The sequence below is a fragment of the Mustela erminea genome, chromosome 5 (genome assembly GCF_009829155.1).
Source record: "Mustela erminea isolate mMusErm1 chromosome 5, mMusErm1.Pri, whole genome shotgun sequence".
Lineage (NCBI taxonomy): Eukaryota > Metazoa > Chordata > Mammalia > Carnivora > Mustelidae > Mustela > Mustela erminea.
The window spans coordinates 10,185,042-10,204,314 of NC_045618.1; positions in this window are offsets into that span (position 1 = coordinate 10,185,042).

The window sequence follows — 19,273 nt, forward strand, 5'->3', positions numbered from 1 at the left end:
TCTGCAGTTTAAAGTACCAATGTGAACTTCATAGTTTTGACAAATATAACCTGGTTATGAGTGTTATCAACTTTAGAAGAAGCTGAACAAAAGGTGTATGGTAATTCTCTGTACCAACTCTGCAGCTTTTTCTGTAAATGTAAAATTATTGCAAAGAAGAAAGTTTTTGCAAAAATTAAGAAAACACACAAAAAACAAGACCGCTATACTAGATCACCTCCGAGTCATACCATTTGACAGAATTTCTCTGGGTACTCTCCACTTAGGAATGTTTAGCCAGGAGCCAGAGAAAATTTACTTCTCTGTCCCACTAATAGACAAAATGAAGAAAGGATAAAAAAGAAACAGGAAACGTTGATTAAAACTCGCCAGTTTATAAAGGTTTCTCTAAAGAGCTTGGGCAATTAACAACTATGCACAATTTAGTAAATTCAGCAATACTACCGTCAGCTGCCAGTCCTATTACTGAATATTTCTCTAAGCGGTCATAAAAACCACAGGTCTTAAATCTTTTGCTAAATCACACACAACTTGACCAGGAAAATATAGTGTACCACCCCTGATGACTAGTCCCAGGGATAAATCATCTGAGATGATCAGAGGCTCCATTATGCATTTGCCGGAAAAATTGGCCTCTTCGGTCAGCGTTTTTGATGGATTTCTCAGGTCTGTTTCCACTGCAGCTCCTCATTCTGGTGAATCAGTAGAGACAACAAATGGAGACAGCAAACAAAGGAGGCGAAATATGACTACTGAGAAGGGAAACCAAGGGCAGTTTCTTCTCTGATGCCGGGAGACTTGCTTTCATCACGAATTGCCATGGGACCCACACCTCTTCAATGCATCTGGCATTTAATAACTGCTTATTTATTAAACACTTGCCTCTGTAATTCAAAGAAATAACCTGCCACATGCCAGCGCCAAATGATGGTTATTTTTCTTACCAACCCTACAAAATAGGCATGATTATCATCACTGCTAGGTGGGAAGAGATTAAGACTCAGAATCACGGAGCCACCTTGTTAACTGGACAATGAATCTAGAGTCCCCTGGCGTCAGACCTCATGCATGTTCCCTGAGATATCACTGCTTTGTCACAGGGAGTAGATCATGGCGAACACGAACAACACGGGACACAGCCTACACACGGCATCCCCACGCGACACGGGAGAGCCCGAAGGTCATTGTTCAAATAAATCGTTTTTTTAATTTTTTTAAAGATTTTATTTATTTATTTGACAGAGTGACATCACAAGTAGGCAGAGAGGCAGGCAGAGAAAGAGGGGAGGAAGCAGGCTCCCCGCTGAGCAGAGAGCCCGATGCGGGGCTCGATCCCAGGACCCTGGGATCATGACCTGAGCCAAAAGCATAGGCTTTAACCCACTGAGCCACCCAGGCGCCCCTAAATCATTTTTTTTTTTAATGGGAGATCAGTTAAACCAGATTTGGTTATTCCTAGGCTCCAATTTTCTCTCTTTTTCCTTGGAAGGTATGCTCTCCTTTCTACATAAACACCGGAAGGAAGGGAAGACTCTCAACGGCAGAGACACCTGTTCCAGATCGAGTCCGGGGAAATGGCTTTTTCACTTTTTCCTCCACTCCAGTCACAAGAATCTGCTTTCTTCTTTTTAAAAAGAGCAACAACAACAAAAAAGTATGTATGTTATGTGAGAGAATAGTCTCTTGAGCAGTAGCACAAACAGGAGGTTCAGTGCAAACCTATGGCAGCTTCTCCCAAAAGAAACATTAAACCCACTTACAAAGGTGTCGGGAGAAGCTTGGTAAACAGAAGGCTGCACAGCGGAAAGCCTCGGAGTCACAACCCTCTGAATACGTTCCAGAAATGAAAACAAAATTTGAACAGGCAGAGGGAGCACAGGGTGACTGAACTTCAACTCTATTTTATATACATATATATAGAAATTTGTAGATGATATATAAAAAAATACACACACACACACACACATATATATACATTTAAAAAAAGATTTTATTTATTTATTTGAGAGAGGGACACACAGAGAAAGAGAGAGAGAGCATGAGCAGGGGGAGTTGCCGAGGGAGAGGAAGAAGCAGACTCCCCACTGATCAGGGAGCCTGACCTCTGGCCCCATCCCAGGACCCTGGGATCGTGACCTGAGCAGAAGGCAGTTGCTTAGCTGACTGAACCATCCAGGCGCCCCTATATATACATTTTTATATTTTGGATTTGTATATGTTTATCTCTCTATATATACATAAATATGGAATTATATATAGATAGAAAGCATACAATTATATTTATATATCATATATAATACATTCAAACTAAAAAATAAGGCATGTTGTCTTAAGTAATAATTTTTTAAAATGAATCCACAATCTCACTTTTCTTTTTCAACTTGGAAGTCAGGGGTAGTTAACCAGATATAGGGGCAAATCCCTTGACTGGCTGAGGGTACCTCTTCAGGACATTGGTGTATAACTGGAGGGACATTCTCACTTCTTTGAGAGTATGATGGAAGCTATAAAGCATCTTCTGTGAAAATTAAAACATACCCATCCCTGTGACTTTTCTTTCTAAGATGTCCATGACACCTGGTGATCATCCCTATGGAGAGCCCAGGGGCCTCCCATACCTTCTGCGATGTTTGCTAATTACACTTAGAGAAAGAGACTGATAAGCCATCAGGATTTCTAAAAAACAGCACACAAATCCTTTGTTAAAGGAGTTTTAAGTTTTATCTACACACACATATGAGGTTGATTTCTCTGCCTTCCGGTTTCTAGGTAATGTTCCAAGACACACATGCCCCAGAATAATTGAAGTCAGGCAAACAATGAAAGACCACAGCAGGAGACCAAGCACTCTTAGGCTCTGGTGCATTTGCAAGAGGTTCCCAAAGCTTGGAATTTGATGAACACCAGCCAAACCTTGAAGGCCAAATAGTCTGGTCCACAGAAGCATGTCCAGTAGAGCCAGAATGTTGCCCCCTGGCCCTTTCCTGTTCCTCTCCAGGGCCGAATGGAAACAGGCGGGATATGGTGTTGAAGCTGAGATGTTGAAGTCAATGTGCTGAGCATGTCGGCTGATCCCAAATAACGGAATGGAGTTGTATTATGTGCACATTTCACTGTATTAACTCAACTGCTCCAACAAGGAAATTAGGAAGAAAAAGCAGAAGTAAAGCAGCAGAGAGAGTGAATAGCTTAAATAAAACGGGCTATGAGGCCAATCCACTCAGTAAACACATGCCAAAAAGCAGTGGATGCAAGGCTGTTGGCAAAACATAGGAGAATAAGAACCTGTGAAGGGTTTTAGGGATTTCTTGGCCACTGACAAAGAAGCAAGCCCATTGTTCATCTAAACAATACATGCTGAAGAAAGGCAAAGAGAAATTAGGGACCAAGGCCATAAAGAAACATTAGCCAGCACAAGATGAGATAAACCTATGAAATCATCTGCAAAAGACAGAAAAACCTAGATATTGTGTTTGGTGGTGGAGAGGGATAAGCAATGAGTACCCTCTCTCCTAGAAATGGACTATACAATAGTCAGTAATGGCAGGAAAATAAAAAGCAAAAACAAAAGTACGTGTCAACCAAGAAGTATGGCCAGAGCCCCGGAGTCAGTAGCTGCTGTATTCTTGTGCCAGGCTGGGGCATTGTTGGTCTACACATTTGTTGGATGTTCCCAAGTTTTATCACTGCGTGATATTTGAAGCACTGAATAAAAAGAGTGGGGATGATGTCACACCTGACCTTGAGCAAGAGAAACAGAGCAGGGAAGTCACCATCATGGGAAACACTAGACTGAGCCCTGTAAATGTCCATGAGTGTGTGAAAAGCCCTTCGTCCAAATGATATCCTGTCCATCACCATCACTGACTGAGCCCCACTGATGAAAGACTGGGGCCAGAGCCCATGGGGGAATATTCAGGCCTGAACTAATGCTTCCTTTCTTAACTCTCCCCAGTAGTTACTTACCAGAGTGTTCCATGGGCCTCTGCACTTGTCATCCAATTAAACTTCAAAAAAGTCCACCCCAGGAGAGTCACAGTGCATGAGGTGGTCATTTCATGGACTCCAAGAGCAAGTGGAAATTATGGCACCACAGATCAAATGCAATTCAGGGGCATTTTCCGATGGTGAGAAGGAGTAAAGAACCTCTTTATCATTGTGACCTACGTTAGAGTTGGCAGAAATGCAACATATCAGCAGGTACATTTGTCTAAAAAATTCTGTTATCACATCTGCAAAATTGCTAGAAGAAGTTATCACTTTCATTCACATGGTACTTTCCAGTCTACGATGTGCCTTAATACATATTGTCTCATGCCATGGTTGGGATGAGGGACAAGAGGCTCAGGAACATTTGGTGACTCGCCAAGGTTCAGACCTAGTATGGGGATGTCTGTTTGGTTGCAATGGTGAGGAACCCAACTGAGCCACAGATAACATCCTATACCAAGCTTCAAAGGAATAAAACAACAGTTTGGGTGTCTATTTTTTTGGGATAGCAACTTGCAAGGTTCTAAAAAACCACTGAGAGGGCACCTGGGTGGCTCACTGGGTTAAGCCTCTGCCTTCGGCTCAGGTCATGATCTCAGGGTCCTGGGATCAAGCCCCGCGTCGGGCTCTCTGCTCAGCAAGGAGCCTGCTTCCCCCTCTCTCTCTGCCTACCTCTCCACCTACTTGTGATCTCTGTCTGTCAAATAAATATTTAAAAAAAAAAATCTTAAAAAACCAATGAGGCTATTAGGGCACTGGCTTTTCAAATTCCATCACTAACCAGTCTAAGTGGATCCCAATTTTACAAGCTTCCCTGGAAATAACGCTGGCTCTCCACTCTTGCCTACACCCTCCCAATTCAGGGCTGTTGTTTTGTTATTCTGGATTCCTCTCCTCCATGTATTTATTATAAAGTCCTTCCAGTTCTCAAGAATCTAAACTATGGGTGAATACAAAAACAGGAGGCATATATTTGTCAGGCATATAACCTTCTGCATGGCTACAACTTCCTCTGGACCATGTCACAAATGTGTGTTAGTCTTCCAGTACCTTTGTAATGAGAATTATCTCATTATGGGAAACCAAACATGGCAGAAGATGGCTTATTTTGTATGTAATTTAGGCATCCTTTTATTTATTCTTGTATAATTGTGATAATGTCTCTGAAACTCAATATTATATCCAAACCTCCAGATCCCTAATGCAGTTGAAAATAAAACAGAAGGAATGACTTCAATTTTAAAGAGGAAAACAAGTGCTGAGCTCATAGAAGATAATTATAACTCCAGGAAAGTCTCAAGAAGTTCATGCACCACTGCTTCTCAAAATGGGCCCTCTTCTTCCTTCCAGATCAAACCTAAATCCAGTCTGCTCTCCAACAGCCAGAAAGAGAATAGATTTCTACCGATGAATCAGGCTATCGGGGTGAAATTTTTGAAATATTCCTTTTTTACATGATGGAACTTTAGGCATACATTCAAATAAAGTTTTCAAATCATGTGTAATGTCATGGGAAGCAAACGAAGATATTAGACTACATTCTGTAATCTCATTGATACAAAAATATGTAATATAAAATATATTTTAAGTGGCTGGGAAGAGCACATGAAAGGTTTATTACTGATGATCTCAGAGTTATGCAATGATGATCAACTCCTGTGTTCTTTTTTTTTCTTCTCTTGGGTTTTGACAGTGGTCATATATTGCTTTTTTTTTCTTAAAAAAAAATAAATAAAAGTACTTGTTCTTTAAGGAGTCCTTCCCCTTTTAGAGCAATGATGTGTCAGTTGGACCTCCTGTGATGAACTAATTCCATAGTAGGCTTATCCTATGCTCAGGACTTACTCTAGAAGTTCTGCCAGCCCTCTACCTTTCCCACCCTTTGTGCTTTTCCTCTGCAGGCTTGTCAACTCCCATTGCTTCTATTATAGTCTGTATACTAATGACTTCTAAAGCTAGGTCCACATTCCAGAACTTTCCTCTGAACTCTAAACCTGTGCATACAGTTGCCCATTTGGCATGTCCACCATGATCACTCACTGGCAACTTAAACTCAGTGTGTGCAAATCACATCTCAGGGTCCCTGCTCCATGCCCAGCCCCCTTCCACTTTCTCATGTCAGTGAGTGTCACCACCAGCTCCATCATTACATAAACCAGGAACCTTGCTTGCCATCTCTCTCCCCATCATATGGCATATATCTGATACATTAGCGAGTCTTACTGCTTCTTCTTATAAAATGTCTTTCAAACCTATCTGCTTTGCTCCATTTTTAGGGCCATTCCACTAGGTGAAGACGTCACCTCTCCCCGGAGCACTACAACATGTTCCAGTCGGTTTTTCTGTGTCTACTCTTGCCTTTTTCCAGTCAAATTTATCATTTGAAGACATGAATTTGATCATGTGTTGCCCCAAACTTTAAATCCTTCAATCCTTTCCTCTTCTTTTAAGATGAGATATAAAATGTTGGTCAAAACCTGAAAGACTCTCAAGAATATGGCCACTTCATTTTTCATCACCCTAATCTGGTTCTGCCCTTCCCTTTGATTACTGTGGTCTGAAGTTATGCAGGGAAAGCCCCACAGAATTTAAAAACAAGACTTCATCTTTTATAAAAACTGCATTGCAGGAAAGAAGAAGGAGAAGTCTTACCTGTTAAGGGTCAGGGACCTCAACCCAGTTCCTCAACACCTCAAAGTGACAGGCTTTCTTTTTGATCTGGGTACAACAAACAATCCCTCCAAGACTTGCCTGTAGTCAGCAAAGGAGAGGACCTTGGGATGCTCAGGTAGGGAAGAAGAGACAGTGATGCTCACCAGGGAGTGAAAAGTGATCCTTGACATAAGCTGTCAAACAGCAAAAGGCTGTTCATATAGGGGTTCCAAGAACATGTATTTGAAGAAAGTATTTGTCCAGTATAGTACTTAGGATGCTTAAGGGATTACAGTATTTGTCCAGGAGAGTGAGGCATTTAAGCTCTATACAAGTTTCAAGATGTTTGCTCAAGGCAGTCAGACATTAAGAATCACTTTGGCTGATATTTGCAAAGAATGAGTCAAGAACATCTGTTCATCATGGAGGGACTGATTTCCTCATCTTCTCAGTGACTGTGACTTGAGAGGAAAGAAAAAAGTGTCCTTCTTGCTCAGCTGGATTTCACCTACTGTCCACTCTATTTGAAACACTCTTCTGCTTCCCTCCTCCCCATTTTCCAGGATAATTCCTATTCTTCCTGGGGATCAACATAACTTCCTTTGTGACAGCTGCCCTGCTTAGTTGATCACCAGCTGTGAAATGATTAACTACTTCCTTGATTAACTCTTCTAGAGCTCCTGACATGTTGTTCAAGTAATTAATTAATTGACTGATTCATGTGAGCATCTAAGCTCCAAAATATGACCATCAGACTCATCATCATCGCCCCCACTCTCATCACAGGATCTAACACCTTTTAGAAATGTTAGTTGAAAGAATAAATTAATTCTCTGTGTGATTTAATATTCGTTAACAAAATAACTCCCTTGACACAAGGATATTGTCATATATCTCTTTGTATCTTCTCAAATGTGATTTACTTGGCCCATAGTAAATCTTCAATCAATGTTTTTATACATACCTAAATAAATAAATAAAAAGGGAGACAAATACATAGTAGTTTCTTTTATCACACCCTATGAGATATAGCAACAATCTTAAATTTCTGGCTGCAGGATCCTTTCATTATTAAAATTTATTTAGGACTTCAAAGAGCTATTTATCTAACAGGCAGACACTAACACATTTACATATATAAATATATATTTTCATATGCATATCTTATATATACACATATGTATATTTATCAACTAAGAATTAAAACTGAAAAACTTTTAAAAATATCAACTTAATAATTTGCTAAAATAACAAACTTCTTACATGTTAATAAAAATACATTTTCATGAAAAATATTATATTTCCAAACCCAAAACAAATATTTAGTTAGAAGAATGGTATTATTTTGAAATTTTTTTTTAAGATTTTATTTATTATTTGACAGAGACACCAAGAGAGAGGGAACACAAGCAGGGGGAGTAGGAGAGGGAGCTTTCTGCTGAGCAGAGCACCAAATGCGAATGCGTTTCCCATGACTCTGGGATCATGACCTAAGTGGAAGGCAGACACTAAGGACTGAGTCACCCAGGCACCCCTTATTTTACATTTACAAAAAAACTCTTTGTCTATTTTAAAGAAGATAATTAGCAGAATTCTCATACCTGGAATCTGTTGCGATATGTTGGTTTGTTTGAAGTATATGAAGAAAATCTGGCACCATACAGCTGTGTAGTTGGGAGAGATTTTAATAGTTTTTTTTCAATAATTGTGGATATTCTTCTTTACTACTACACCAACACTCAACAAGTGGCAATTTCTTAAATATTAGTTGCAATATAGAATTTGAAACATTATTAATGAACTTTTTCATATACTGTTACATTAAAATCTATCAGTTTATTTTGTACTTTGAATACATATTCAGCTCATGCATATCTTTGTAACATGGTACAGCAATCATTTGGAAAATATTAATATTAATTCATTGAGTTATGTTGATCCTCTAAGTGTCCTATTTCATTATACAATATGCAAAATTACATAATTAATATCACCACCAATCTCATCAAAAGTCATTATTGGAAAGCTGTCAAGCTCACGATGGCAAATACAAATTTTCCAAAATTCTGATTTTCCTTTGAAACTTTAAATTTCATCATTGGCAACAAAAATTCAGTTATTTTACTTAACTTAAACTAAGCTTCATATATTTTCAGAAAAGTGTTTTCTAAATACCCAAGTCCAAACAACCAGTGACTCTCTATCAGTCATTGTTTCAAGCAAAATTGCCATTTTATTTTTTTTAAATGGCTACTTTAGCTCTTAGTTTTGATAATTATACAAGTGCTTTCCCTCTAGAAAAGCATCGTGCTCCACATGCAACAGAAGTGTTTTATGTATGCTTGCCTTTTTTACCGTGCCATACTCGAGGGGGGAATTCAATAGCTGGCTCTTAAGAGACATCCACTGGAAGTCAATAATCTATTCTGGAGTTCAGCCTTTATCCCCTGTTGACTCAGATGCAAAGTTATGCTTTCGAATACCTCCATCTCCCAGACAATGCCATCAAATTCTACATCTACAAATTATACCTTTAAACCTAGTTGATAGTATTATTATCATTATCCCTAGAGGTATGCCTTGTTGTTCACAAGGGGGACTAGGCAAGAGATGCCAATTAGGAAAGAACAAAACAAAACCAACTCAAATTCCAGGTCCTCTTGCTGGTGAGTGGGGCCATTCCTTCCATATTCATGGAAGTAGGAAAAAGAAAGCTGAACAACCACCTTTGGGGTGTGTCTGGGAATTGGAGAGGATGATGTTGGTGCAGAAAAGGAAGTAATCAGAGAGCAAGAGTCCAGAGAGGAGGCTTGAAGATGGCACTGAGACTGGGGACCATTTTCTTCCCCATTAAATAATTATAAGGGTTTCCAAAAACACTTACCTCACTGATGCAGTGATTTAGCCAAGAAGTGCAAAACCATGGTCATTAGGGAACAAATAAATGGTTCAGGAAATTAATAATAGAGCAACTACCAGGAGCCATCCCCAGAAAAGCAGAGTTCCTCCTCCTCACTCCTCCTCCACTGGTTGCCCTTTTCACTGTCAACAAGTGCTTGAAAAATTTCCTGAGCACTTTGAGATTAGACTTGGATTTTGGATTTAGATTTGGATTTTGAGATTAGGATTTGGAGAGATGGCTAGCCTTGAAATGTATTTTAGAAATTTGGTGTTTGCTGTATATCTTCTCTGTTCATTAAACTTCTGTTAAAAGTAGTTTCAAGGGAATAAACCATGAAAAGGGGCATGTCTTAATCTTGTGGACCTAATGAAAGATGCTGCTGAAGTAGAGATTCTTCCAAAAACAGCATTTCTATGATTTTCTTTGTTTTATTTTATTTTATTTATTTTTTTTAAAGATTTTATTTATTTATTTGACAGAGAGAGATCACAAGTAGACAGAGAGGTAGGCAGAGAGAGAGAGAGGGAAGCAGGCTCCCTGCTGCGCAGAGAGCCCGATGCGGGACTCGATCCCAGGACCCTGGATCATGACCTGAGCCGAAGGCAGCAGCTTAACCCATTGAGCCACCCAGGCGCCCCTTATTTTATTTTTTTAAAGATTTTATTTATTTATTTGACAGAGAGTGAGCACAAGTAGGCAGAGAGGCAGAGAGGGGAAAGTAGGCTCCCTGCTGAGCAAAGACCTGATGCGGGTCTTGATCCCAGGACCCTGAGATCATGACCTGAGCCGAACGCAGAAGCCTAACCCACTGAGCCACCAGGTGCCCCAATTTTCTTTGTTTTAGCAAGCAAAAGTAGACTTCTGTGCAGCTCTGCCTCCTTGGACAAGTTATTTAACCTCTCGAAGCCTCTATTTTCTCCTTTGTAAAATAAGGATAATAATTGTATTTATTTACAAAGACAGCTATGAGGGCTAAGTAAGATATTGCACATGAGGTATTTAACGTTATTTGGGACATACTGACACATAATAAATAATGGCAAGGGTTATGGTAGGGCAGTGGCCATGGTAGAAATGGTGGTGGTGGTGTTAGTGACTCCAGCAATAATGATGATCTGAGTGGTGGCAGGGGGGTGAGAGCGGTAGTGGAGGTGGTGGCAGCAATGGCAGCAGTAGTGATGGCCATAATTGTTGTAGCGATGATGGAGATGTTATGGTGATAGTGCTAATGGCGATGCTGGAAGTGGAGGAGGGTGAAGGTGGTGGTAGAAGTGATGGAAGTGGTGGTGGATATGGTGGTGGTGGAGTGATGGAAGTGGAAGTGTCAATGTTGATAGAGATGATGGAAGTGAAGTGATGGTGGGAAAGGTGGAGATGATGATAATGGTGACATGGAGGTAATGGAGCTGGTGAAAGTGGAGGTGATGGTATAGGTGGAGGTAATGGTAGCGGTAGAGGGAGAGGTGGTGGTAATAGAGGTGATGATGGTGGTGGAGATGATGGTGCAGGTGGAGGTGGTGGTAAAGGTGATGGAGGTTATGGTGTGGAAAGATGCTGGTGATGGTGGGGGAGGTGGAGGTGGCAGTAAGTTGACAGAAGTGATGGTGGGGAAAGATGGTGGCAGTGATGATGGAGGTGATGGTGGGGAAATATGGTGATGGTGGTGGAGGTGGTGATGGGTGTGATGGAGGTGATGGTGGGGAAAGATGGCGATGGTTCTGGTGAAGGTAATGATGAAGGAGGTGATGATGAAGGTAATGGAGATAATGGTGGGGAAATATGGTGATGGTGGTAGAGGTGGTGGTGGAGGTTGAGATAGTAGTAAAATGATGGAGGAGGTGGTGGAAACAGTGGTGGTGTCTGCACTGTATTTAATTCTTAAAGTCAGGATGGTTACCTCTGAGGGAATACAACCCTAACTAGCTTGATCATCAGAGTTGACCAGGTCTCTGTAAAGGCATTTTCTTAATACATGAGAAGCATGAAAAACACCTCTTCATGTAGGACTTCACTGGTTTTCTAGCCTTGCACCTGACATTATATCTTCCACTCATGACACGCTCTATGGCTGCAGAAAGTTGGTAAGAGGAATTAAGATCGTTGAAGATGAAACCCGTTTATTGGAGGAGCTTAACTTGATAGAGGCTTAAAAGATCAATTCAAATCCTTTTCCTTTTTCCTTCCTTCAAACCCAGCTTTTTCTCACATTCCTGGTTAAAATCTCAGATAGGATTTTCTATTTTTAAATTACTTTCTAGGGATGCCTGGGTGGTAAGTGGGTAAAGCACCTGACTCTTCCTTTTGGCTCAGGTCTGATCTCAGGTCCTGGGATCTAGCTCTGCATTAGGCTCCACACTCAGTGGGGGTCTGCTTGAGATGCTCTCCTTCTCAGCCCTACCCAGCCACTCTCTCTCAAATAAGTAAAAAATATGTTTATTTTTCAAAGATTTATTCATTTAGTGGGGAGGGGAAAAGGGACAGGGAAAAACAGACTTCTTACTGAGTGCAGAGCCCCATGCCCCATGAGATATGACCTGAGCCAAACCGAGAGTCAGACACTCAACTGGCAGAGTCAACCAGGTGCCCCATAAATTGTTTTTTTGGATAATAAATAATCTCTTGGTTTTGGCAACAAAATGTTGGGTCCAATGTAATCATCACCTAATTTAAGTGGAGTAAAGTACAGTAGTTAAAACAGTATAAATTCCTCACCTAATGCAAGTTTATTTCAGGTTGGATGCCAGGTCTCTGAGTTCCAGGCAGGGCCAAGAGGGTGAGCAGATAGGGGAAAAGGGAAGTGTCTTCCACACGAAGTTGTCATCTGGACTGGTGGTGGGTCTACACACACCACACATCATACACATCCCACACACCACATAGTCACCTAGCACACTGCACTCACACACACACACACACACACACACACACTCACCAGACCACTGAGAGCAGCTTTCTCAGCTCAGGCAAGATATCTTTCCACAGGCTCTAGACATCTGATCGCTCACCTCTCTCATAGGATCACATCGTGCCTCCAGAATGTCTTGGATCCCTTCACCATGTTCCCTTCCGGTCCCTAGAGAACATTTACAACTTTGCTCTTTGCAATAAGACAAATACATCCATCACAGCCTCTCCTCTTTGAGTCTCTCGAGGATGATTAAACACGTGTTTCTGTGGAACAAGAGGCCAGTGAGCTCATGTAGCCTCTCTGAGTGGGCCCATCACTGTGCACTCACTTGACTTAGAGTGATCAGAATCCTCCTCCACCCACCCAGGGGACAGAAAGTAGAGCACAGCCCGTCCCTCCTCCCTTGAGCCTGGAAGTGTCTGCTCAGGGCTGAGGCTTGCAGAACTGGTTTTCCAATCTCTCAGCAAGCCCTGCTAAAGATGTGGGGGGTACTTGGCACCTATTGTGCTGTTCTAAGGCTTTAGGCCCTGCTGAAAGCTTCAGACAGAGTGACATTTTAACATGCTCCCACAGTAGGGTTGAAGTGCTGGCAAATAAGGATGGAAAAACAACAAAAAAATTATGAGCATATTGGTCCAGGAAAACAAACACAAAGAGAAGACTATAATAATGAGAAAATGCCCTGCATTTGCTGAGCAAAGCTTTTCCATGTATTGTTACATAATTTTCAAAGAGTAGGCAATGGGTATGGGGATTGCAGTAATAACCTAACATTTGGATAACATGGCAGAGTTTACAAGAGCTTTCTCACGTACTGTCCCATGGGTTCTCATAAGAAGCCTGCCAGGTCGGTGATGTTCTTCACATTTTACAGAAGAGTCAGGGTCAGGAGTGGCAAAGAGAGTGAATTTCACAAGCTAACCCACATTAATTGAGACCTGATGCCTAGGACAGGGCTATCAAAGCACAGTCCAAGTGCGAGTAGAAAATAAGTATTCAGGCACTCGTCTAATAATTTAATGTTGCCCTAACATCTTAGCGTGTGATCAGTGGACTTGATTCATGGGGCGGGGTATGGACCACACCAGGAATTATCAAACTCACAGGGTGAGTCTCATGTGCTATGAGCTCTGTATCAGTCATGGGCAGTAGGACTGCATTCCTGTCTGCTATGAGTTAGAAATTAAAGAGAAAAAACAAAACAAAACAACCTGGCCCTTCACAATGGGTAATTTGAAAAAAATGTGCCCTACACAGAGCTGTGCATGCAGAAGCATCCAAAGCCCAGGCAATAGTACTGTGGTTGATCAATGACGTCTGTCGTGAGCAGGGAGGTGGGAGGCAGTCAGCACACCATACTCCACCCTCCCTGCTGGGTCGTGGGGTCCTAGAATAGTAGAACACGCCTAGATCTTAAAAAGAGAGAAATCTGGAGTAAAGGAAACTAAGCATGACACTGATATACCTGATCACAGAAAAACCTCCTGTTTTCAAGATGTTTTCCAAATTTCGAAGACCTTTCACACTTACTATCTCATGGACGCCTGGGATGAGCCTGATATGAAGACAAAGAAAGGAGTATCAATGCTTTGTTGCAGAGAGGAAAACTGTGAGCTAGGATTTCTAAGATCCTGCCCATGAGCACAGAGCTGGTCAGTGGCAGTGGGGGGATTACAGCCCAGGACCCCAGCATGTCTGCCATCACCACCTCAGGCTCCTACCCCGCCCATGTGATCATGAAATAAAGTGATGTATGGGAAAGCTCAGAGTACAACAAAAATGCTGTGTGATTGCAGTTTTGTTACAGAAAAGTTGAGGTCATTTCATGGATGACATTCCAAGATGGCTTTTAGATTGACATCACAGAAGACAGGCCGCCTTGGTAATAAAAAACAATTGCCACATTCAAACAAATGTCTTGGCTAGAGAAGAACATGGGTCCAAGCTCAGGATGACAATTTCTCCCTTCATTTGACTTGTTCCAGGTAGGGCCACTTGCATGTTATCGTAAATAGGTCAATGAAAATTTCCTTCTGTCCAACAAAGATCTATCGATCATTTGCTGTGTGTTAGAGACTATACTAGGCACTAGGGGTGCAGATAAGAACAGAAGTGAAAGATGCATGGGCAAATGCTTGCAATTAGCTGTCTTCCATGCAATGCTAATAAATATGTAGGAGATTCAGAACTGCTTCTGAGTGGGGGAGTGATTGATTCTACCGGTGGGAGAGAGTGAGGAAAACAGAATAGGAAAAGGATTCACAAATGAGATGCCCCCACTGGTGGCATGTTTGGGAGGGTAGACGAGCAGACAGTCCAAGAAAGGGCATTCAGACAAAAGGAACAGAATAGCAAAGGCACAGATGATGGGTTTAAAACCACATCACGGGTTTGGAGAAATACAGGTGATTTTACGTATTGTGTGCATTTACACAGGTGTTCCTCATGGTAAAATATGTACGAAATATATACAACATAAAATTTACTGTTTAAAATACACAGTTCAGTGACATTAAGTACATCCACACTGTTGGGCAGCCGTCTACAGATGGTGGAGTAAGAAATCAAGATTTGACCTTCACTATGCAGTTTTTAAGAGACACTCATCTGTTGTTTACATGAGAGGTAAACTCTTTGCCTTACTGAAACTAACCCAACACTTAACCTGACAAAGACTTCGTTTCTTCTTTGATAGTGTAAGGATGCTAACAGAACCTGCCTCACGGAGTTGTTGTAAAGGCTAACCATGTAGAATGGTTAGAACAGTGGTGGCACAGAGTAAATGGTTCCTGTTTCATTGTCGTTGATTGGTGGTGGTGATGGTGATGGTGACGGTGATTTCCACTTGACTTGGCCTCTCACTCCCCCCACTACTGCCACACCCTGGCTTCTCAGACCGAATATGGAATGAATACGCAATCATTTGATTATCATATAACATTGTGGAGTACAGAATATTTTGTGAATCTACTAATGATTGTTGTGCTTAGTATCTCGGGGACAGGAGTGGATGAACTGCTGGCCAGAGGCTGTGGACACATTGAGGTCAGTCTCTTTCCCCAGAAACCACACAGCCCCGCCAACCACTTCTGCAAATACGGTCGGTCCTCGTTGTTCACGGATTCCAATTTGGAATTCCAATTTTTCTACTTGCTAAAATGTATTTGTAACTCAGAGTCAGTGCTCATGGCACGTTCACGGTCATTGGCAGAGATGCATGGAACGGCAAAAAATTCGAGTTGCCTAACACGCGCCCTCCCAGCTGGGTTGAAACAAGGTGCCACTCTGCTTTCTCGTTTCAGCTCTCATTCTGTAAACAAGTGCCCTTTTCATGGTCTACTTAGTGCCACATTTTTCACATTTCTGTGCTCTTGGTTGGCGATGTTGCTGTTTAAAATGGCCTTCAGGCGTAGTGCTGAAACGCTGTCCTGTGCTCCTAAGTGCGAGAAGGTTGCGATGTGCCCAACGGAGAAAATAGGTGTGTTAAATAGGCTTTGTTCAGCCATGAGTGATAATGCTGTTGGCCGTGAGCTCCATGTTAACGAGTCAACCACATCTATTAAATAAGGTGTCTTTACACAGAAACACAAGGAAAGAAAGCTTCTGTGCTGATGGACTGATGAAAAGGTGACCAGGGGCTCGCAGGACCCTAACCCTGCTCTTCTCCTAGAAACAATGGCTCAGAATTTGCTATTTCCATGTTTGCAGAGACTTTTACGAACATAACTTCCGCGAGTAACAGAAATTGGCTGCACGAGGAAGAAAATGGCCCAGGGAGGCCCAAGGTATGTAAGCACACTGGTGAAGAGTATAGGGACAGTAAACCTCCTCCTGGGGACCACATCCTGGTGGAGGAGAGAAGGCCCCCTGCTCTCGTGTTTGTTGACTCAAGCAAGACAGGAGAGATTCCTACGGTGGCTTGGGCACTAGAAGTCTCCATAACTAGCAAAATAAAGTTTTCTGAGAATGGACTTTTGAGTTTGGAGTTGTGGTACACGAACTTGCCTTTCTAGAAAACTGCCTGTGTTGACTCAAAATTGCTTACATTCCAATTCCCTTTTTCCTCGAACTGTAATGTAACTGGGGAAACACGTCCACTCCTTTCCTGGCCAGACCACCCTGTGTCTTTCCTTCTGAGTAGTACTGAGAGAGATATGAAAATGTCCCAAAGAGGACTGCTTTGTATCTGTCCTGGCAGATGAGGACATCCACCTCTGGCACTTTACCAAGCCCTGCCCAGATCCAAAGTAAGGAGAGCCCGAGTTTGCACAATTTAAAAACGTGTTGCTCCTCTCACCTCTGTGGGTCACATCTAGAGGTGAGTAGGAGGTGTCTGGTACCATGGTGACATTCTGGAGGGGATGCCAGGAGCTGAAATGCCTGGTGGAGGTGGTGCACAGGGAGCCGAGGACAGACACCTCGTCACTCATCATCTATCTGCAACGCCACCATGCAGAGGTGATGTGGAGGTAATGAGATCTACCTGGTGCGTTGGAGGAGAGAGCCTTTGTACCGCTCTGGGCTGTACTTCCCTAGGGGTTCACCTGCTCGTCTCTCTCTTTCCCTCACTTCTTTCTTTCCTCCTCTTCTTTCTCTGCACCCTTCCTCCCTGTCATCTCTCCATCGGGATCAGCTCAAATATGCTTTCATACTGACAATATCACACCCTTGTTCGTGGTGAAAGCAACTTAGAGATAGATGTCTTAATTCTGAGTCTCTCTTCGTCACTCATTAATCATATACACTTGGTCAGCTCCTTCATCCACTATTGTATGTCTGCCCAGTTCCAGGCACCACTCTGGGCCCTGGAGCTAGTTCAGGAAATAAGCAGAATAGGCAGCTATCCTCATGAAGCTCAGATTCTAGCAGGCATAGGAAGACAATAAATGGAAAATGCAGTAATCAGGTACGTTAGGAAATGATAAATGCTAGGGGAGGGGAAAACGTGGAAAAGGATTAAGAAGATGCTCCCGGTATGGGTGGTATGGGGGAAGACCGTAAGTGGTTCCCCTCTCCACGACTCTGCGTGCTCACAGTAAATGTGGGCGACACCCCATAGCTCTCCTTCCCAGGAAGTAGTGAGGTGAGAGGGTCAATTGCAAACTGTGAGATGAACATTGACTGTTGGAAGAAGAATCGTCTCATCCGCACGACCCGAAGTTTTAAATAAACTCCTCCTTCGAACATGAAACTGATACGGGAGGGAAATTCACATGTACCATGTACCTGCCTTGTACCATTCACGGTGTCCGCTCTCTTCTCCAGAGACCTCCTCTCATCTCCAAGCTGAGCGTCATTATCCCAGTTTTGTGGCGGAGGAAAGCAAGGCTCAGAAGTGAAGTAACCTGCCCAAGGTCAAGAACTGGGGGAGATCCAGAGCTGGGCTAAGGATCCATTTCTGCCATTCTGAGACTCTTTCCCCAGGGGATCCAAAGCGTTAACCCGGCTAGATGACCTCTAAAATTCCTCCAATTCCAAGCGTGCTCAGTGTCTCGGTGATTACTCTTCTGGGTGAGGATAATTGGATGACCCAGAGAAAAACACGTCTCTGAAGGAAATGTGTCCCTTAGTTTCTAACAGGAAGGTCATTTCTCAGCAATCCTGGCAGCATCGACCTCAGGGGACGCTGCCATCAGCAAGCTGGCTGGGGAGGACGAATGGGGAGCTGCGGAAGCTTGACTCAAGGGGTTTCCTCCACCTTGTGGGGTCCTGGACCAAAGAAGAAAATAAAAGCATGAGGGATTTTGTTCGTACCGACAAGCCTTCTAATAACAAAATTATGAAGGATGGGCCCCAGCTGAAGAAGCAGCTTCTGACAGGGAGGTAATTATTAGAAAGGAGAAAGTTTCTTTCTTTAAAGACAGAGTACTGCATGCACAGTTGAAAGTACAAGGTGGCTTAGGAGAGGAAAAGAATTCATATGTATATATATTTTTTCAAGTTCCAAGCTTGTGCACAGAAAGCATTGACAAGCATATTAAACACTGCTCACCAAAAAGCTGACCAGGAAAAATGTTTTTTTCATGCCATTTTCCCCAGTGTTTGAGGTTTTGAGATATTAAATCACTTAATATTATAGATAACGTAGTGTTTTTTGGCTGTTATCTCACGTCTGATCCCTGCCAGTTTATGAATAAAGATAGTCTGATTTACATATTTATTAGCTACATTTTACAAGAAAATAGCAGCCCTGCGTCTCCCATGGTCCATAATCTACACTGACTGGCAAGGACATTTAAAATAAGCCCCTGTCACAAATTCTCATTTTATACTGGTCACAGTGATAGCTGTGCATAAAATTATAATAGGGAGACACTCAAACGTCTGTGCTGAATATCAGGTTTAAGTGTGATGAGGTCATCTGCTAATCTATGACCTTCTAATGAGGTAAGGGAGTTACTGATACCCCCGAATCCGCACCTTGAGAACACTGTGGCCTGGATCACAGAACAAAGGTGCAGATTATGACATGCTCTGTCTGGAGGTGGTGACACCAGTGTCCTTTGCAGAAAGGCCTCTCACCCAAAGAAGACATTAAATGGAGCGCCCTGTGTCTGGGACCCTAATATCTATGCTAGTTTGTCTAGAACCGCTCAAACCACTTGGACAGCCCTATAGACTTCCAGTCATTCTCCTGGGAACACCGGCTCCTTCAGCCAGAAAGCACTGACCGCAATTAGTCTCTCAGTCCAATTTCCCTTATCTTGTAGAAAAATACGTGTGTGTAAAATTTTAACGAGGATTTCTCTTCTCCAACATAGAAGCACCTGCCAAGTAGAAATGATTTGGCCAGGAAGTAGAGGCATCTTGATTGAAGAGGG